At 41.9% G+C, this 22,739-nt stretch overlaps 1 long non-coding RNA gene across 1 annotated transcript; it reads left to right on the plus strand.

Annotated features, from left to right (window-relative positions):
- The first annotated feature begins 13,982 nt into the window (after positions 1–13,982).
- LOC120237118 lies at positions 13,983–17,036 on the plus strand. The gene is made up of 2 exons (XR_005529863.1): positions 13,983–14,252; positions 16,758–17,036. It is a non-coding gene; the product is annotated as an uncharacterized LOC120237118 (long non-coding RNA).
- Positions 17,037–22,739: the final 5,703 nt, after the last annotated feature.

Here is a 22,739-nt window from a genome sequence, read left to right on the forward strand (position 1 = left end):
AGAACTCAGTAGCAACTTCACTCTCTAATTGCCTGTAGTTAGTCATTATGTCTCAGCTGCAAGACTTGGGAATGCCAAGAAACCAGATCACCCAGAGGCCTTTTGTGTTTTAAGTGTTTAAACCAAAAAAGAAATTTCCTAAGGAAAGCATCTTAGATTTGTGTGGGCCAACAGGCTCTGGTTTGGAGACGTTTCCAAGCAATGCAACTTTGAAATCCCTGGGGCTCACAAAGAAACTCCAAGTAGCAGCATACACAGAAATGAGAATTTATAATCCTTTGCACTTATTCTCATGTATGGCACAGACTACTAAGTAAGTTGGCCAAATCAGGGAAATTCAATTCAATTCCATGAACATTAATTGAGCTCTGTTCAGTGAGGATGCTTTCAGCTGCAAAGAACAGCTAAAAGAGCCAATTAAAATTGGCTTTAAATAATAAGAATTAATTACCTTGCATGACAAGAAGTTGGAGAGAGGCAGGTCCAGAAGTTGGTTAATCTAGCGGTTAAGCAATGCCAGAAATATTGGTTGACATTTTTGTGATTCCCTTGAAAATACAGTCATGATTTCAAAATGGCTGCCACGGCTTCAAACAGAATGTCCACACACAACAACATGCAAAGGTAGGAAAGTAGGTGGAATTTCTCCATGAGCATCTCTTTCTCTTTTTCTAAAATAGGAAATCTTTTCCACAGTTCCTCTCAACAGACTTTCTTTTTTAAGATTTTTTAATGTTTATTTATTCTTGAGAGAGAGACAGAGACAGAGTGAGAGTAGGAGAGGGCAGAGAGGGAGACACAAAATCTGAAGCAGGTACCAGGCTCTGAGCTGTCAGCACAGACCCCAACATAGGCTCTGTGCTGCGCTGAGATCATGCCCTGTCCTGAATTTGGATGCTTAACTGACTGAGTCACCCAGGTGCACCTCAATAGACTTTCTCTTAGATCTCTCTGGGGAGAGTTAGATCCCATGGCCATTCCTAAACCAATAAGCCAGGAAAGAGGAATATGAAGACTATAAATGCCTTAGCCAATTGTGACTTATTTCTTAGATCTGAGCACACTTTGGTGTTTTTGGAGCCCCTTGCCTCCCAAAGAAATGAAGGGATTTGTTGGTAAGGAAGAAAAGGTGAAGCAGTGGCTACAGAATTGCCAACAGTGTTTTCCCCAGAGCATCTACTTCTGTACTCTGCATTGGATATATGAAGATGGATAAACTACAGCCTCCTTTCTCAAGGAGTCCATGATGATATAAGCACTCACTCAATAATTTCTGTTATTTATTACCCTGCTTAACAATAAAATGGATTTGAAGTGGTAAAGAGCTATGCTAGACTTTATTTTTTAGAAATTACTACAACAGAATCTCCCATCCCACATGCTTTTCTTACAATATGGCTTTAACATTCCTCCTATCCAGAGGTGGAATCTACAGTCCTACCCTTTGAATCAGGGTGGTCTTGTGACTCCAGCTAAATGGCACTGTAAGACTCCTAAGGCTAAACTTTAAAAGTCAACACGACTGTCACCTAGTTCTCTTTGGAGGCCAGCCACCGTGCTATATGGAAGTCCAGACTTCCTTGTGGAGAAGGCCAGCACAAACCTGCCAATCAAGCTAGTGAGCCATCTAGATCCTCTAGCCCCAGTTGATCCACTGTACCTGATGCCACATGGAAGAGAAATGGATGGCTTTATGACCCCTAGCCAAATCATAAATCTGTGAGCAATATAAATGACCACTGTCTTCATAAGCCACTAATTTTGGGGGTGATTTGTTAGGCAGTAAGAGATGACTGGATCTGAACCAATTTTAGAACTAAAAATAAAGGGCTGTCGAAGATGGTGTATATCACCTACTATCAGAGCACAGAGGGAGGAAAAATAAATGTTTATTGGGAAGAAAAGAGAGAGCAATTACGGAGGGATCACACACCAACGAAGACCATTCCATGCTAAGTCTCAGAGAATGAGTAGATTTCAGAAGATGGATAAAAGAAGCAAAGTGAATGTGCACTGTGGTTTTAGAAAACATGGAGTGTTGTGGATATCTGGATTTGACTCCTGTTGCCAGTGCTCACCAAAATTTCTGGTTCTCCTCTCCTTCAAGACCCATGTCTTGAAGTTAAGTATGACCATATGACTTCCTTTGGACAGTTAATTGTCATAAAAAGTTTCAAGAGTCTCTTTTGATGAAGCATTTAAGAGCCCATACCCAATTCTCCATTCTCTTAACTTCAACCAGTCCTTAGCATCATGTTGAGATGAAGAAATCATAAGATGGTGGAGTTTCTGTTAGCCTGAGCCCCTGAATTTATATGATTCTTCAAGTTTTTTAAATGCTGTCCTGACCTAGGACCCAGATTTGAGATCCTAACTGAGGCTAGTCTGTTTCTCTTCCTGAACAGCCAATGAAATCCACACCCCCAACCACCTCCCTTATTAGCCTCTCACACTTCAGGTCACTCTACTTCTACCCTAATTTCCCCAGGGCCAAATTCCAGACAATCAAGGACAGCCCCTGTGCCCCAGAGTCCACTGAAATTATTCAAATTAGCCAATGATAAGCCTTCTTGCCTCATCTCACCCCTTTCCTTTCCATAGAAACCACAATACAGGTGCTTGCCCACAGTTCTCTCTTCATCTGCCTTCATGACCAACCCCAGTTCTTCACCATTTGGCCCTGCCCAGGTTGCTGTGTTCTCCCTCAACGAGTTAGGAGTATAATAAAACTATGCCACTCTTTCTGGTTTCTCTCTTGATCTGCATCAAGCCCCACAATAGCTCACTCAAGGCTTCACTCAAGTTAGAACACAAAGCACAGGCTCCTTCTTCATCTGTGTTGGACACGCAGCTGGTCCAACAAGTACAACTTTATTGCTTTAAGCCACTGAGGTTTGAGGTTGTTGTTGACTGTAACACATCTAGTCTATCCCAACTGAGAACTGTCCAATTTCTATTTCCCTTCCTCTTGTGACAGCACATCAAATTTCGATTAGGAAACCATCTCTCTCTGACTCTCATGTGATGAAGGTGTTAACTTCATTTCCCTGGCTCCAGGAGAAATATCACCCAAGTCTAGACCATCAGCATAACTCACTTATCTACAAAAAATACCCCAAATCTTACCACTTCTTTCTACTTTCATCAACCTGGTCCATTTGCCTCTTCTCTGGTTTCCCTAGTCGCTTCTATAGTCTGCTGTCAACAGAGTAATCAGAGGGATCATTTTGAAACATAATTCACATCGGGTTACTCCTCTTCTCAAAATCCTCCTAAGACCACCCATATCACTCAGTAGAAGGCAAAGTCCTTCCAATGGCCAGCAAGGTCATACATAATGATTTTCCCCCTCTTACTTCCCTGTCCTTGTGTATTTCTTTCCCCCTAGCCTACTCTTTTTCACTGGCCTCCTCACTCTTTCACAAATATTCCAGGCTTGCTTCTGCCTCAGGGCCTTTCTACTAGCTGTCTTTGCGGCCTGGAAGACTCTTCCCCCATATCTATCTAGCTCACTCCTTTATATCTTTCAAATCTTTGTGCAAATGTCACCTTCTCAGAAAAGCCTTCTGTAACACTCAATCAAAAATTCAAATCTGCCACTCCCCAATGTTTCCTATTCTTTTTCCTTACTTTATTAATAACCATAGCAACATCTAAAATGCTGTATATTTTAAGTATTTATCAGGCTTCATGAGAATATAAATTACATGAGAGCAGGAACTGTCATCTGTTTTATCCACTACCATGTTCCCAGAGTTGAGAATAGTGTTTTTCACATAACTAGTTTTTCACATATTTAGTTTTTGTAAATATTTTTTAATGAATGACAAAATGAATGAATGAACTCCCATTTCCTTAGTTATAGTTATCAATTCAAGAATGACTGAAACTAGACTAAAACTTAACTTCAGAGATTTTGGTTGGATTTATTAGAAATTTGTGATAGAGACTGACAGCTGACAATCAAAAATGTATGCCCTTCTAAAGAATTAATGTCAATTCTCAAAATTCTCCAAAAAAATCAAATAAGAGGGATCACTTCCAAAGACATTTTATGAGCCCATCATGTTCTCATAGCAGAGCCAGATAAGGATATTACAAGAAAAGAAAATTACAGGCCAATATCCCTGATAAACACTGATGCAAATATTCTCAATAAAAACTAGCAAACTGAACTCAAGAGCACTTTAGAAGGATCATATACTATAATCAAATGGTTCAACATATGCAAATCAATAAATATGATACACTGACTGCATTAACAGAAAGATAAAAATCACATGATGATCTCAATAGATGCAGAAAAAAACATTCGAAAAAATTCATTATCCTTTCATGATAAGAACTCTCAAAAAAATTAGGTATAGAATGAATGTACCTCAAAGTAATAGCCAAGAGTTGAAAGATCTACACATTAAAACCATAAAACATTGATGAAAGAAACTCAAGAAGATAGAAACAAATGGAAAGATAATCTGTGTTCATGGTTTGGAAGAATTACTATTGTTAAAGTGTTCACAAAACCCAAAGCAACCTACAAATTGAATGCTACCCCTACCAAAATGCCTAAGGCATTTTTCACATTTAGGATTTAGAAAAAAATCCTAAAATTTTTATGAGAACACAAAAGTCTTCAAATATCCAAAGCAATCTTCAGCTGAAAGAATAAATCTGGAGGCATCACACTTTCTTCTTTCAAAGCTATTACAAAGCTATAGTATTAAAAATGGTATGGTATTGTCATGAAAACAAACACATAGGTCAATGGAACAGAATAAAGTACCAAGAAATAAACCCACATGTATACGGCCAACTAATCTTTGACAAGGGCATTCAAAAATACACAATGGGAACAGAAAAATTTCTTCAATAAATGATGTTGGAAAAACTTGATATCCACAAGCAAAAGAATGGAATCGGACCCTTGTCTTACACCATATACAAAAACTAACTTCAAATGGATTATTGACTTAAATGTAAGACCTGAAACCATAAACCTCCAAGAAAAACTCATAGGGAGGGAACTTCTTGATATTAGTCTTGGAGATGATTTTTTGAATATGACACCAAAAGCACAAGCAAAAAAAGCAAAAATAAACAAGTGGAACTATATTAAAATAAACAGCTTCTGCACAGCGAAGGAAACACTCAACAAAATGAGAAGACAATCTATGGAAGAGGAGAAAATATTTGCAAACTATATGTCTGATAAGGGATCAATGTCCAAAATACATAAGGATTTCCTACAACTTGATAGCAAGAAAAGTAAAAATAAAAATACATAACCCAATTTCAAAACAGGCAGTGGATCTGACTATATTTCTTTGCAAAGAAGACATGAAAATGGCCACTAGGTATACTAACAGGTGCTCCATATCAGCCATCATCAGGGAAATGCAAATCAAAATCAAAACAAGGTATCACCTCACACCTATTATCTATTATCAAAAGAGAAGAGGTAACAAGTGTTGGTGAGAGTGTGTGGAAAAAACTGGTGAGAGTCAGGCACCCCTGTATGTGACAGACCATCATGTGGGAGAAAAATATGTTCTTATTGCTCTGAGACAATAAATGGTAGGGGTTTGCTTGTTACAGTAGCTAGCATGATGCTAACTACTCCTGAAACAGTGAATTTGATTGTTCTGGCTGTCAAGGGAATATGTTGCAAGCCTGGGGGTATTAGGGCACCTGCATGAGAAAAGCCTGCCTGAAGTAACTGGTCACAGAGGAAAGCAGATCTGAGAAAACACCAGATTCACAAGGTCATCATTTGAGCCCCTGAATAAAGTTAGTTCTACCAGTAAACTTTTTCCAACATATCAGCCAATAAATTCTCTTTCACTCAAGTGGGGCTGGGTTGCATTTTCTGTTGCTCAGAGAATTCCAAGGCAGAAAATCTTGACAGATAGCAGATGGATGGAAGAAAGTGAGAAAAAGAGGATCCAAAAGGAGTTTGAATCAAGATCATGGTAAGCCTCCACCACACCAAATTTTGGAACTTAGAACCATTCACTTAAGTGAAGAGGACACCAGAGCAGGGTCTGAGAATCTGCAACATCTTTTAACATAATTACCAATATTTAGTGTTCTTTCCCAAGGGTGTAACTGGAATTTCCTTTCTTGTCTAGAAGCCATTTGTTTTCTATCCATGTACATTTCCGAACCTAGCCTGCAATTCTACAGCAGTAGATCTTTACAATTTTCCTCTAAGACTGGGGATTTTCAAACTTTGAAAGACAGAAAGAATACTGAGGTCCAATTTTCTTCAAGCAGTAGGCACCTTGAATATTTTTGACGGTGTCACTATGGAGCAAGTACTCTCCCATGATCTATCAGTGCTTCAGGTCAATTACCTTCCTGGTAGCTACTATGGAACACAGTATTCCAACCAGCTTGAGACCATTTTAAAGTTGTTTAATGTCATAGACTGTAAACTGAAGGAAACTTACTACAGTGGGACTACAGTATGGTTATATTAAAAAAAAATTTTTTTAATGTTTTATTTATTTTTGAGAGAGAGAGGGAGACAGCATGAGCGGGGGAGGGGGGGGGATCAGAGAGAGAGGGAGACACAGAATCCAAAGACAGGCTCCAGGCTCTGAGCTGTCAGCACAGAGCCTGACTCGGTGCTCAAACCCACAAACACTGAGATCATGACCTGAGCCGAAGCCGGATGCTCAACCGACTGAGCCATCCAGGCGCCCCCAGCATGGTTATATTTTTTACCTCACTGTGCTTCAGTGCCCTCATAAAGAAAATGAATATCTTAAAAGGGTTATTGTAGAGAGTATATGACATACTAGGGAAAGCACCTAGAAATGTGCCTCTTACATAATAATCAATCAATAAATGTTAGTTATTTTTCCCCCAACAAATCCTGATTGGGTGTGTACTGTATTCTAGGCTCTGGTTCTGTGCTATACACTGGGAATACAATAGTGAACAGATATGTTCCCTGCCCTCATGGACATTATAGTCTAATGAAGAAAAGGAACAAGAAAATATGCAAATAACTACTAAGTTATAATAGGAATAAATGCTACCATGGATCATACCGCAGAGTGTAGCAGACACTGCCCGTGGCCTGCTCACATTGCATCAGCCCACTCACAAGTCAGACGGCTCTGACCATGAGTTCCCTCAGCAGGGATAACCAAACTTTGCTGGACTTCTTTATACATATTTTAAAGTTCACTCAAAAATAAATAAACATTTTTAAAAAATAAAATAAAATGGGGTGCCTGGGTGGCTCAGTCGGTTAAGTGTCCGACTTTGGCTCAGGTCATGATCTCACAGTTTGTGAGTTCGAGCCCCACATCAGGCTCTGTGCTGACAGCTCAGAGCCTGAAACCCGCTTTGGATTCTGTGTCTCCCTCTTTCTCTGCCCCTCTCCTCCTCATGCTCTGTCTCTCTCTCTCAAAAATAAATAAACATTTTAAAAATATAAAATAAAATAAAAAACACAGTGTTGTTTTTACTGTGAATCACACACAGCAATTAAAGTAGATATAGGGATAATCTTTTTCAGAGCACAAGACCTCCAAAGAGTCCCAAAGCAGCAGAGGGAGAGAAGGAGAGAGTCCTCTTTTAGGAAGAGACAGTCCAAATTATTTTACTGTCATAAAAGTTGCTTGAAATAGTTGGTTATTTAATGGACATTTAAAATTTTTAATAAACATAAATTTCTGTTCTAGCAGTACATTAAAATGGAAGCTTGCTACACTCTTCAGCAGGCAGATAGATGCAAGAAAAATGAAAGATTATTCTACAAGCTCTTTATAGGGCCTGCACATGTCTTTAAGGCTCTAAATACACAAGTGAGTGCTTATTCCTTGGAAAATCTTTGTGCATGTTAGTTAATGGGAAAGATTATGAAAGCAGATTAGAGGAGGGGACCAAATAAAGACAAAAATTCCCCCCCTCAAATCGCATTACATTTTATAGCATTAGACTCAAAGAGAGCAACACTCATTATATCTTCATTTCCTACGGGACAATCCAGTTCAACTAATTATCATTAAGGTTTAACTGGAAATTCAATACATTATGCAAATGTCCCATTTATGTACTATTATGTCAAGCGGGTCCTGAAATGTAGCTGTTGTTAAAAGGAGTAGATGCTACCTGGGTTCTCTTCTGGAGATACTTCAGAAGCAATGAGTGGCACTCTACAGCCCAGGCACAGCAGAATAAATCTTGCAGATAGCTAAGGTCTTGTTACTGCGATGGCTTTCTCTTCGTATAAAGGTGCTCCAGGAGGGGATTCTCAATTCCCTTCTTTCTAAAGAAATTGAGGTACAATTGCCGGTTGCTTCTAAAGAGCAGTGTGATTTTTCGTGATGCTTGTCAGGAACAAATTTGCAAGGTAGGCCTGCCAGTCTCACTGCAGGATAGAGAAATAGGAAGCTGCCAAGAGAGGGCCAGGGCCAGGGCCCAGCTATGGACTCTAGGAAATGAATCATATTTTAGCAATGGAGGGAATGAGAGATGAGGTCCATATTGCCAACTCCCCTAAAACAACCCCTCACATAGCCTAGACTGCCATGGCTCACTGTGCATGCAGTAGGCCAGGCCTTTGCTCATGCCATTCCCACTGCCTGGAATGCTCTTCCCTTATCTCTCCTTGCAAACTCCAAACTACTGGCGATGAGAACCTGCATGAGTCATTTAACTTCTAATAGAAGTGACTAAAAAAACTACTGGACTATGTTAGTAAGAGGATTAAATACAGTATTGCATTTAGGTACCTATCACATTGCCTAGAGTACATTAAATAATAAATGTCTGTATTGTTAATAATAATTAAAATTTATATAGTGCTTACTAGGTGTCAAGCCCTTTTCAAAGTGCTTTATACTATTACTTTATTTACTATCAAATCATTCATCATCAGGGAAATGAAAATCAAAACCACAATGTGATATCACCTCATACCTACTAGGATGTCTGTTATCAAAAAGAAATGAGAAAATGTTCTAGGTAGAGAGAAACCATATGCACATAGCCAGTGGTTGGGGGCATCTTGGTGGTTCAGTTGGTTAAGTGTCTGACTCTTGATCTCAGCTCAGGTCATGATCTCTTGGTTCATGGGATCGAGGCTCAGACTGGGCTCTGCGCTAGCAGTGCAGAGCTTGCTTAGGATTCTCTCTCTCTCTCTCTCTCTCTCTACCTTCTCCTGCTCACATGCCACATGTGCTCTCTCTCTCTCTTTCTCAAAATAAATAAATAAACTATTTTTAAAAATGGCCTGTAGTGAGACAAATCCGTTTGTACACAAAGTACTAAAAAGGCCAGTAGGGCTGGAACGCAGAGAAAAGCAGGAGAATCACAAAGCCTGTATTCAGTGAGTAAAGTAGAGACCAGACACATAGGACCTCAGGAGTCATGTTAAGGAGTTTATCTTCCCCAACCATTCATGAGCTTTATTCAGTCTTTGTTTCCAGTGGCTGGTCATTTAAACTTAGCTCATTCCATTTCTTTTAGAAAATTCTTTCTTCACATTGGGTTGGAATCATGTTTCCATCAGCTTCTAGATGCAGGCTCTTCCCCTGGAGCCCTACACAGAAAACCTACTGCTTGCACTATTGTCTCTCCAGATCACATTTCCCTTAACCTTCCTGCTACTAAGTTTAACCCATCCTCATATGATGAAGGTTCAAGACCATTTTTCATCACTGTTACCTTCCTGAGGACACATTTTGGTTTGTCAGTGTCCTTCCTCAAATGTCTTGCTCAGAACCAAACACTGGAGGTTGGGCCAGGTAGATAAAGACTTTTAGCCCCTTTGTTTAGGAGACTTAGTTTCTGTTGATGGAAGTCCTCCTGTCAATGCCACCTCACTCTGCTGATTCATAATAAGCTTGCAGAAAACTAAGACCTTTAAATCCATTTCTTGTAGACTGCTATTAAGCCAGGTGTTTCTCATCCAATATGTATGTAGACATTTATTTTTAATTTATACTTTCTTTATTTCGCAAATGACTGTCAGCCTAGAAATGAAACCAAGTATACATCAACACAGTTAAAATGAAGATCCAAGGGAGAGCAGAAATATGATATTTTCACAGTATTCTTTTTCTGTGTCTAAGTGCAGGGATGTATGTGGACACCCCCCCCTCCATTCAATTTCATCCCAGTGATTCAGGACTGTTGGTCCTGTTTTTCCAAATCCCTTTCTCTTATTTGAGATGTAAGCCACTCTCAGCGATGCATCATCTGATAATTTGCTGTTGATCACCATTCTTACCTACTTCTTCAAGGTCAGAAATCTCAGTTCCATCATTTACTGGCTGTGTGACCTTCAGCTGGTTAATGACCTTTCTGTACCCTACTGTTGTCAATGACATAATTGTGCCCCCTTCAGAGAGAGGTTGTGAGGATTAAATAAACAAACTGAGGGGGTTTCCCCATGCTTTATTTCCCTTCTTACTGGCTATATGAAGAGGATTCCCAGCCTAAGGGATGGCGAGGCTCCGAATCTCTCCACTGAGAAAAGCCACTCACCAATCAGGAACACCTACTTCAAACTCTCATGGGAGGGAAAACTAAGCTCTAACTGTGCTAAGACAGTTGTAGGGGGTTGCTTGCCTCCGTTTTGCATTCTTCCCAAATCTAAGAGGCACTACTTGCTGCTTCATTAATTCACAGGCAGAAAATGAGCTGCATTGGTCCTGGACCTATTTGCCCACAGGTCCACTCCTCCTCACCCTGCTCTGCTCAGCATCACAGCAGAAGCTGCAGGATGTGCTTCCCAGGCTCCCCCTCAGCTTGCTTCCTGTGTGTAAATGTAAGACCTAAATGTTAAGACAGGAAGCCATCAAAATCCTAGAGGAAAAGACAGGCACAACTTCTTTGATCTTGGCCGCAGCAACTTCTTACTTGATATGTCTCTGGAGGCGAGGGAAACAAAAGCAAAAATGAACTATTGGTACCTCATTGAGATAAAAAGCTTACGCACAGCAAAGGAAACAACTGACAGAATGGGAGAAGATATTTGCAAATGACATATTAAATAACAGATAAGCATCCCAAATCTATAAAGAACTTATCAAACTCAACATCCAAAAAACAAATAATCCAGTGAAGAAATGGGCACAAGACACGAACAGACACTTTTCCAAAGTCATCTACATGGCTAACAGACACGTGAGAAGATGCTCAACGTCACTCATCATCAGGGAAATACAAATCAAAACCACAATGAAATACCACCTCACACCCATCGGAATGGCTAAAATGAACAACTCAGGAAACAAGAGATGTTAGCCAGGATGCAGAGAAAGGGGAACTATTTTGCACTGTTGGTGGGAATGCAAACTGGTGCAGCCACTCTGGAAAATAGTATGGAGGTGCCTCTAAAAAATTTTTTTAAAAGAACTACCCTACAACCCAGCAATTGCACTATTAGATATTTATCCAAAGAATACAGCAGTGCTGATCCAAAGGGGCACATGCACCCCAGTATTTACAGCAGCACTACTGACAATAGCCAAAGTATGGAAAAAGCCCAAATGTCCACCAACTGATGAACGGGTAAAGACGACGTGGTATATATACACAGTGGAATATCACTTGGCCATCAAAAAGAATGAAATCTTGCCATTTGCCACTACATGGATGGAACTGGAGGGTATTATGCTTAGCAAAATCAGTCAGTCAGAGAAAGACAATATCATATGATTTCACTCATATGTGGAATTTAAGAAACAAAACAGATAAACATAGGGGAAGGGAAGCAAAAATAAGATAAAAACAGAGAGGGAGACAAAGATTAGAGTCTCTTAAATACAGAGAACAAACTGAAGGTTGCTAAATGGGCAAGGGGCATTAAAGAGGGCACTTGTTGGGATGAGCACTGGGTGTTACAGGTAAGTGATGAATCACTAAATTCTATTCCTGAAATCATTATTATACTATATGTTAACTAACTAGGATTTAAATTTTTTAAAAAAGGCAGGAAGAGAGAACAGCCAGGGTGTTTCTTCTGGCCATCTCTGGCAGTGCGCTTATCTCCTTCCTGCCACTAGTGTCCTCCAGACCCACTCAGTTCCACCAGCTTTCTCAGGTGACTCAGCCTCCAGGCTCCAGGTGTAACATCGCTTGCCCTTGTCTGTTGGGCTGTGGAGTGCCAGGGGCTTCCTACTACTCTCATCTCTGGTTGTCCCCTGCTTGGCATGTCAGCCCCTCTGTCCCCTATGTCCTTCTATCCCCTATGCATCCAACTGTCTCCGTGAAAGAGCTTCTGTATTAAATATTCAGGTGATTTCTGTTCTCTGGCTAAATCAATACCCAAGGAAAGGAATCATCGCTCTTCACACCATGGGTGAGACATTTATTAATAACGAGCTTTGAGGACTTTCTGTTTCATCTCTGATTCAGTAAATGGCAGATGCATTTCAGATAGTGAGCACTTTTGCTCCTTGTGAGTTTTCAGTTGGGAGTGTGGGTGGTGGGTTTTTTTGCTTTATTTTAGCCAGCCACAGGAGGCATATTTCCAAATTCCTCTGCCTTCCCCGACACAGTGCAGCCCTGGGACCCTACAAGATCCTCTTAACTTGTCTTGCTTCTCTATTCTTGGCCCTTCAATAATTGGTTTTCAACAAGCAACCAGATTAAGTCTTTTAAAAATCTAAGTCTGGGGGCACCTGGTGGCTCAGTCAATGAAGCATCCAACTTCAGCTCAGGTCATGAACTTACAGTTCATGAGTTCCAGCCCTGTGTCAGGCTCTGTGCTGACAACTCTGAGCCTAGAGCCTGCTTCAGATTCTGTCTTCCGCTCTCTCAGCCCCTACCCCACTCATGGTCTGTCTCTGTCTCTCAAAAATGAATAAACGTTCGAAAAATTTTAAACAGAAGAACAACCCCTCTCAACTTCCTCCTTCTTCTCCATAAAATAATGTTCCTCTCCTTTGTTTAAAAAAAAAAAAAATGTAAGTCTGATCAGGTCACTCCCCTGCTTAAGCCTGCTAATGGCTTCCCATTGCACTGGGAATAAAATCCAAACAGCTCAAGGCAGTCAGCTTGGCCCGAGGTCATTGCAGTGGGCCTATTGCCTCATCCGGACCTCCCACTTCTGCTGGTCCTTGGCCCTTTCTGTTTCTGCTTATTGTTTCCCCCATCCCCAGTCCATTTGTGCTCATCTGCTCCCCTGTCCCCCAGAACTTAGCAGAAGTTCTCGTCTTTCAAATCCAACTTAAATCACGTCACTACCCCTTGGCTATTTTCTATCCTTCCAACCTGTTTTTTCCCATAGAGCTGCTAATTAAGAAAAAATAGCTGGTTCATTAATTTGATTGCTTATGTGAGAGCACTGTCACAACAATCCTATTCCCCCACTGCATCCCCAGCATTTAAAAAATTCAAGACATAATTTGAATAAATGACCAAATCCCTATTTCTCCGATGAGGAGACTGAAGGCCACAAATGTTGAGTGACACGCACAGGGTCTCCCAACCCAAGATCTGATTTTACACCTTCTTGGCCCCTCTGCCATGCTGTTCCAAACAGACCCACCTCCTATCCTAGAACTTCTAAAGTTATGTGGCCAATACTTTACATGGTTAAGACAAGTGATTACCCCACCTTAGACTCATCTGTGGCTCATTTGTTTAATTAACACAGCTGCCTCTTGGCATTCCATGTTTCAGTGAATTTCAGCCACGTGAAAACCAAATAAACAATCATTATTAATTCCACACCAAATTTTGTTATGAATATACTCATTGCTGAAATGTGATTTTTCCTGGTTATAGATCCTCATATAAATGAATATAATGTTTGCATCTACACATAAAAGTTTAAACAATACCTCCTTCTCCCACTGTCTTTCCCTTGCCCTCAGCAATGGGCTCTTGAACTTTTACCTAGCTGACAGGTCTACCACGGTGCTATGTTCTATTCAAAGGTATTTCCCTTGAGGCCCTGGAGGTTCTTGTTATAATTTGACATTAAAAATAAATAACAAAGGATCATCTGGCCGGCTCAGGGATCATACCGACCTCAGCGGAGTTCCAAGCTCACACCAAAAATCTGAAAGGTCTGAAAGAGCTCCCAGCGTATTCTTCATGGAGTACAGAAAACTGAAAGAGGTGTGCATGCACATGCTGACAGCCAGACTAAGAGAGCAGTGCTGTCACATTTCATCTGCCAAAGGCGAAGAGAAAGGGCTGGATGTGAACTTCAAGATCAAGTCATGCTTTTGAGACCGAACTCTGAGGACATTCCTCAGGGCAACTAGGAGAAAATGTCTCAGGTAATAATATTTTCCCATACTGAAAATTAGGACACACAAATATAGAATGAAATTTCCTTTTTTTGGTTGTTTTTGTTTGGGTGTGTGCAAATACAGGTGTGTGTTTGTGTGTGCGTGTGTGTGTGCGCAAGTATTGATTCTGTGTATATGAAGAAGCCAGTCAAATTTAGAATAAACTTCAAAATGTTGGAATTTTCAGGATTCTGGGACTAATCGGTTTCAGTTATTAAACTGGAAAGATTTTAAAACAAGATTATCTCTAAAAGCACTATGTATAATATACAGTTGTGACTACCTTTAACTCAGTTTCTGAAAGAGACAAATGAAATACTTTCCATTTATTGCAAAAAAATCTTTCAATAGTTCAACTTGCCTATAAACTAGATTGGGAAATTTGTAAGCCAAAATTCAGGATTCTTTCAATTTTATAACTATATCTATATCTATCTATCTATCCATCCATCTATCTATATCTAATTTTATATATCTATATCTATCTATGTCTATATATATCTAATTTTAACCTCTTGTATAACTATACTAGTCTGCACAGGTGAGGCTATTGCTGCAGTAACATAACCCCCAAATCACAGCCTCTTAATTTGACACAGGTGTATTTCTTGCTTAAGCAACATTTCCATCAGAGATATGAATCCACTCCAGGAGGCTCTGCTCTAGACAGTTACCCAGGGATGTGAGCCAACAAAGGCTCCATGATCCTATAATGGTACATCTAGAACACAAATCTACCTTCTGGATCACCCATGCAGGGGAAGAGAGGCTGGAGAATTATGTGTAGGCTATTCAGTGCCCAAGTCCAGAAGATATACGTGTACCTTCTGCTCACATTTCTTTGGCCTAAATTAGTCATGTGACCTCACCTAACTGCACGGAGGCCTGGGGAATGTAAAGGAACAATTGCAACATTGGGTGACCACTACTAGCTCTGCACACAAACCTCCAGCCCCCAAGAACTGACCATTCACTTGACAGCCCCGCAGAATCAGACAGACTTACTTCCCAATTCCTCTGCTTAATGACTTGCAGAACTTGGGGCAATTTATTTAACCTTTCTGAGGCATGGTTTCCTCATGTATAAAATGGCAATAATGATGATGATAATGATGATAAATATGTTATCAGGTGTTTGTTAGAATTAAGTGAGCAGATTCATGTAAAGTACTCAGAACAGTGTCTAATACATAGTAAATCCTCAATACATGGTCTTTATAATTTTGAAGACAATGAGAAGGAAGATATCCAATTGCACAATTCTTATGGTGCCTTTAAGAATCTGTTGCCCTGGGAGTTCCTCATCTCCATATCCCAGGAGCACTAGAATGTCTGATCTATAATGGATGGTCAGAAAGTTTAAATAAATGTCGACTCTGTTGCCATCTCAATACTTCTGAAGTATTCTCCCCTGTAAGTCACAACTATCACTATTGCTATCTCCTCAACCAGGATGCCCTGCTCAGGTCCACCTGCCTTTTCAATACTATTCATCTTTGAAGCCTGCCACCACCACAGAGCCTTGTCACGTCATACTGGTCTGCGGGCACCACTTTCTCCCTCCTCACAGTTTCTACTTCTCTTATGTGGTCATTTTACATTCAACACTTAGATCTTCCAGTTAACAGGAATGATCAACTCTTGTAGTAGTATATTTTGTACTCCCAGCAACAATTCATAACAACAATGATAACATACTATTATTTTGCATTGCTCCCAGCCAGTTTCTGTACAACAGCATTTCTCAAACTTTAGCATGCCTCAGGGTCACCAGGAGTGAAACACAGATCACTTTCATTAAATCAGCCATCACTGGGCTCCGACTCAGTAGATCTTTAATAGAGCCTGAGAATTTGCATTTCTTTTGTTTGAATGTTTATTTTTGAGAGAGAGAGAGAGAGAAAGAGAGAGAGAACAAGCAAGGGAGGGGCAGAGAGAGAGGGAGACACCGAATCCTAAGCAGGTTTTAGGTTCTGAGCTGTCAGCAAAAGGCTGACACAGGACTTAAACCCACAGGCCGTGAGATCCTGACTTGAGCTGGAGTCCGCTGCTCAACCAACTGAGCCACCCAGGACCCCCGAGAATTTCCATTTCTAACAGGATACCAGGTGATGCGATGCTGGCAACCCTGGGGACCACATTTTGAGCACTGCCATTACACAAGATGTTTTAGATCTGTCATCTCGTTTAAGCCTCACCACAATCCTCGAAGGCTGTCAGAGCTTCCTCCTATAACTAGCCAATGACACTGAGGCCCATGGAGCTGGAAAAACTTACCCAAGTTTACCCTCCTGGTAAGTAGCAGATGCAAGACTGTGACTCAGCACTGGCTAACCCTTCATCACCAGGATGACTGTGGATATTGATTATTTCATGATATACAACAGTTCATTCCTTACTGAAATAAAGGTCCCCTTTCCCTTTGTATTAAAGTGTGCATCAAATTTGGAAATCCAGAGTCCAGGAACATTAAGATGTTTTTTGCTCTTACAGAAGTTTGCCCCAGCTCAAGATAAAGATGAATCTTTCCTGGTAACTGAAGCCCTAAATCAGAAGCATAATAATAGCATGGATACAAGAAGGAGGAAAGGAGAGCCGCGGCCACCACCCAGGGCAGCTCACAGAAGATCTCTTTCTTCCTGGAGGCTCAGGCTGCCTTTCCTCTGGGACCTCTGCCTTTCCTCGGTGTTTGCCTTTATGCACCAGTTGACATTTTGACTATTTCCTAAGGCATTCTGTGAGAAATAAAAATAAAAATAAATTGAAAGAGTATAGCACTGCCTCAGAGTAGCATCCCTGTAGGCTTAGTGCCCAGCAAGTCCGGAGAAACCAGGCTCCCAAAGTCTATTCTTGTCACCACATTGCCCTCTAGGGGCCATTGGTTTCTAGACAGAGGGAGAGTACCTTTGCTTCTCTGCCAAAATAAACGCTTTTGAGGTCCAAAGATGGGATGACCCCCAAGGATCATGGGAGCATGGCTTGTGATATTTGGAGAGATCTGCGCATTGAAAACAGAGAAAGAGAGACTGACAATGACCCATGTGACCCTCTTTCTCTTCCATGATTCTCTTACCACACCAAGCCCAGCGTCCTAGAGTACGTCATCCCCATCGAGTCTGAATGTCAACCCCATCTAGAATTGTGCGCTCAGATACAGAGTACACAAAAGCAAATGCAAATGCATGGAATGTGTAGAAGGGAAATGATCATGATGGTAAAAGAGACTCAAGATCATGGAACATAATTAAGAGAAGAATACTTAACAAGAAAACACTGAGGACACTGCAAAGCTTTTTCATACGTATCAAGTGTTGGCACCATTTCCAAAATGATGTTCTGCAAGATATTAAGGGGGAATTCCCTGCAGGAGAGCAAATGCATTTAAGGAATTTGGATGAACAAAGTCCAACAGATTTCTCTAATGCAGGACTTCTCAGGGCCTTCTTTTATATTATTATAGGTCTTATGAATCTCCAAGGAGGTCATGGGCATAGTGTGTTTGCCAGGCTTATTCAGTGAGAAACTCTTTTCCCCTAGAAATGTCTTTCACCTTCTCACAGGATATTGTGTTTTCCTGGAACACACATTAGGATTTATAGACATTTATATGATACTAGTTTCCCTATGTCCAAACTTGTTCAAACTCTAGAATAATTATGCTAGATGGCTAAAGTTTGTTCTGCACAGCCCTGGGAAGCAATAAAAATATAATAAGATGATCTAGCACTTTATAGTTTGCAAAACTTATGGATTCTCTAATACTTATAGCAATCCTGTGACGTATGCCAACCAGCAACTCTGTTATTTAAAAGTAACAGATGGAAGCCTCAAATTAAATCACCTCACTCACAGTTTCCTGGGTCTTTCTTTTCTTTTTTTCTTTTAATGTTTACTTATTTTTGAAAGAGCATGATCAGGGGTAGGGCAGAGAAAGAGGGAGAGAGAGAATCTGAAGCAGGCTCCAGGCTCTGAGCTGTCAGCACAGAGCCCAATACGGGGCTCAAACTCATAATCATAAGATCATGACCTGAGCCAAAGTTAACCAACTGAGCCACCCAGGTGCCACACCTGGGTGTCTTCTAAACTGAAGGATGAACCTAGTGAATTCTCCATCCCTGCAAGCATTTGAGCACTGTCTGAAGTCTACTTAACAGCCATAACTGCTACCTTTATGAAGTTATTTCTATCCTGTGCTAAGTTCATCTCATTACTTGTCACAAGAATCCTAGGAGGGATAAACTGTCATTCTACTAGTTTTCCAGATGAGGAAATGGGGGCTTACAAAGGTTAGGTGACCCACCCTCTGTCCTACAGTCAGACTTAGGTCAATCCAGAGCTTCATGTCTCACCATCTCACCTGTTTCAAGGAAGCTCAGGGTAGCACAAGGGGACGAATGACCTGTGAAGTTGTGATGCTCTCTGAGAGTCATATCTTAGGACCGGTTTTCACTGTGGGTGCCCCTATCCATTCCCTTCCCTCCCCATCACCTCCTGCAGCCTTAAAAGCAGGCTCAGCAGCTCCAGGAAATACCTGCTGGAAATAAGCAAAGTCAGTGTGTCTCATTATCTCCCCTGTGATGGTTTGCAAAGCATGTGGTCTCTCATATCTCTTTCTTTTTAATACTTTATGGTGAACAAGTTAAAGTTACTTTGGGGGACGGAATGCAGAAGAAAGCCCCTGTTTCTTCCAGAGAAATGATGACTACAGCAAAACTCTTAATATTCATGTGGTTTGTTGAAAGAGATACTCAGTCAACACCTTCTAATGATCACCTGAGGTATTAATTAGTTTTATAGTTTTGCTGTTACCTGTGCTTCTCTTTTCTCCCTCTGCTTTGTAAAAATTAAAATTGGAGAGGCACCTGGGTGACTCAGTCGGGGAAGTGTCTGACTCTTGTTTTTGGCTCAGGTCATGAGCTCACGGTTTGTGAGTTCAAGCCCCACAACACTGTCAGTGCAGAGCCTGCTTGGGATTCTCTATCTCTCTCTCTCTCTCTCTGCCCTTCCCCCACTTGTGCTGTCTCTGTCTCTCTCTAAATAAATATAGAAACTTAAAAAAATTAAAATTGGAGACCAAAAAACTTCCAAACATTTTAACAGCAAATGTTCAGGGGCTAGGCAAGAGGAAGTGATTATAGATTCCAACCAATTCAGAATCTGTGCTATAAAACAAAAGATATTCTCATGACTTATTACCTCCCATCAGTAACCATCCAAGATCATTTGAATGAGGTCTTTATCCCTCACTTTTCCACTAATAGGAATGTCACGTGTATTATTTGAAATTAGAGCCACAAACTCAGAAACACTACACCTCGCGATGAATTTTTCTTTTATTGAATCTCTATCTTAGTTTGCTAGCTCTGCCATAACAAAATACCACAGACTGGGGGGCTGAAGCAACAAAAGTTCATCTCCTCAGAGTTCTAGAGCCTAGAAGTCTGAGATCAAGGTGCCAGCACACCTACTTTCTTCTGAGGCTTCTCTCTCCTCAGCTTGCAGATGGCCACCTTCTTGACTTTGTCTTCACTTGGTCTCCCTCGGTGCCACTCTGTGTCCCAATCTCCTCTTCTTACAAGAACACAAGTCATACTGGATAGGGCCCATCCATATGACTTCCTTTTACCTTTATCACCGCCTAACGGCCCTATCTGCAAATACAGTCACATCCTGAGGAACCAAAGATTAGGATTTCAGCCTATGGACTTGGAGGGAACACAGTTCTGTCCCTAACAATGGCCAGTGCTTACTTAGCATCAACCATGGAAGTGGGACTGGAGGTACGATGCAGAAGATCTGCAGATCCTGTCCTCTTGAAGCCTATAGTCTGGTGGACATTCCAAAAAGAATGCCTAACACAGCATGGGGCAGCTGGGTACCACAGTCATAGACAAGGCTGCAGCCACAGCCACATAGGTAAAGTCATGCTCACAGTCTCTTATGACCAGCGCTCGGGCGCTGGTTTCTCAGCGTTTCCACCCTGCTGGTTGCCCAATCGCGCTGGCAGCTCTGAAGACTCATCCTGACCGCAAGGATTTGTTTCTGCTTTTGTTCCTTCTCTTCAGCAGAGACGTGTATGTGACGCCGGGCCCCACGAGTCCTGTCCGGACAGCAGTTGTGTATGGGTGGGTTCGTGAGACCTTTGAGGCCAGGAAGACTCTAAAATAGCAATAAACTGAGAGTCACTGCTCCTTTGTTCAAATCCCATCTTTACTATTGATTTCTTGACAGTGTGCAAGTCACATTACTCAGGCCTCCATTTCCTTATCGAGACGTGAGCGGTCTCGAGCATTCCATTGTTCTCACGGTGTTGTGAGGCAAGCGAGCAGGTCGTCAGCACGCAGCACCCAGACGACTGCACACGGCAGCCCTGCCCGCCAGCACCCTCAGGGGTTCCTTGGAAATAACTTAGGACCCGTGGAGGAGGGGAGACCGGTCAGCTGCCTCAGCTTCACCCACGGGTTCTGCTTTAGGTGCCTCATCTCTCGCACTCCTGCCTCAGATTTATGAGGTTTCTATGGCTGGAAAGCTTTGAAAAGCTCTACTGACTCAAGGGCTCATTCTGCTATTAACACCCCCATTAACGACTCGTGTCCTGAAGCCAGAAGCCCCGGTGGGAGGCGCCATTCCCAGCAGCCACTGCGAGTGTAGGGTCAGAGGCTGAGCTTCCGGCTCGCTAGGCTCGCTGGGCTGTCCTCCCTCAGGGAGCGCTGACCTGATTGTATCAGGGAAGTAAGAAAACAGGGCGCATTGCCCCGGGATTTAAGGGGTGAGGGGGGGGAATATCACGCTCCTGTCTAGGAAAATCACATGTCATTCGTTCACGGAGGCTTTTCCAGCAGTTACAGGATCCCCCCTCATTAAACCTAAATGTATTCCTCTTCTTCACCACGCCGCGCTGCATACACTTGGTGCTGTCACAGCCTGCCTGCATTGAGGAATCCCACACTGCTGTTTATTTTTAGCTTCCTTGCTTACGTTTCTATTTCAGTCTCAGCTCAGTGTTTTCTCTTCCTCATGGTCTTACATTGGTGAGAAGACCCAGATCTTTGGGCACAAGCTTTTAAGCCTGACAGTGTTTTGAGGGAGACCTTTGGGGTGGATATGTGGCAACCCTTATATGTGGCTCAGTAAATACAGTGTAGGCACTGACTATTTACTTTGTGCAAGTCTCTGTTCTGGAACGCTAAAGGTTTCGGGAATGAATCCGAGAGGGATCCTCCCTTTACAGACTTGAAAGCAACAATGGAGGTGGGGAGAAGTAATGCCCGAGCTCAGGGCCTCACTGCAACAAAGCTGGAAACCTTCCCTCTCCAGCCTGCAGGGATGTGGTTAGTGAGAGACAGTCAGCCTGGTGGGTGAGCAGTGATATTAAACAGAAAACCATGGTCTACCACTCGAGGGAGGCGTGGACCCTGGGTCCCCACACCCAGATGCCTGAGCCGCTTAGTCCCCCAGGAAACCTGATGCAGAAATAATCTCAGGGCATCTTTGCAGACACTCAAAACAAGAATCCCCCACCTCTGCAAGACTCTCCCTAATACAAAGGGGGCAGCCACCTTGATTTTTGACAGACTTGTGGTTTAGGTGACTGTGCAGAGAAGAGTTTAACATAGTAGGTCTGCAGCTACTATCCTTAGAAAGATCTGCTTGCAAAGTTAGCCCTTAGTTGACATCCCAGAACCTGGATTTCAGGAGGGAGCCACCATTCTCTAATTGATGAGAGTGGCTCACTGTGCCCAAGCAGGTTGTACAAACAGAGTGGTCCATGATGGGAGCCTGGGATTCTGCTCTAGGCCATGCGTGACCAGCCCCCAGTAGAAACCCTGGGCACTGAGTCTCTAATGATCTTCCCAGGCAGACAGCATTCACATATGGTATAATTCAATCCTCCAAGAATTAGCATGTCCAGTGCAACTCTTGGAAGCTCATGCCTGGCTTCTTCCAAACTATACTCTATACATGCCTTTTCCTTTTGCTAATTTTGCTTTGCACCCTTTCCCTATAATAAATCTTAGCTGTAAATATGATTTAATGCTGAATCTTGAGAGTCCTCCTAGAGAATCCACGAATCTGACGGACATACATCACGGTGACCATTATCCAAAGTCCAAAACTCACAGGCTGCTCCGAATTTCTGTTCTGAAACACTGTGTGGACATGTACATCACCCACAACCCCCACCACCAAACACACACACATTCCCTTGGGGCATAGTCAGGATCTGTCTGCTTTCCTGTATCACATCCCCTCCCATTGGCTGGAACCACCTGTCCATCACCAGAAGGGTCACGATACCCTCAATATCTAAAGTCAATTCTTTCTCTGACCAGAGGGAGTTCAACCAGCATTAAGCTTTTCTTGCTTAATTGTGCTCAAATATTGGTCCAAAGACGAAGGGTCTATCCTGTCCCCTCAATTTGATCACTGAACCTCTGTCTTAATACTATTCCCAGCCCCTTTCAGGTCCTACTT

The sequence above is a fragment of the Hyaena hyaena genome, unplaced genomic scaffold, assembly GCF_003009895.1.
Source record: "Hyaena hyaena isolate Hyena2069 unplaced genomic scaffold, ASM300989v1 scaffold_172, whole genome shotgun sequence".
Taxonomy (NCBI): Eukaryota; Metazoa; Chordata; class Mammalia; order Carnivora; family Hyaenidae; genus Hyaena; species Hyaena hyaena.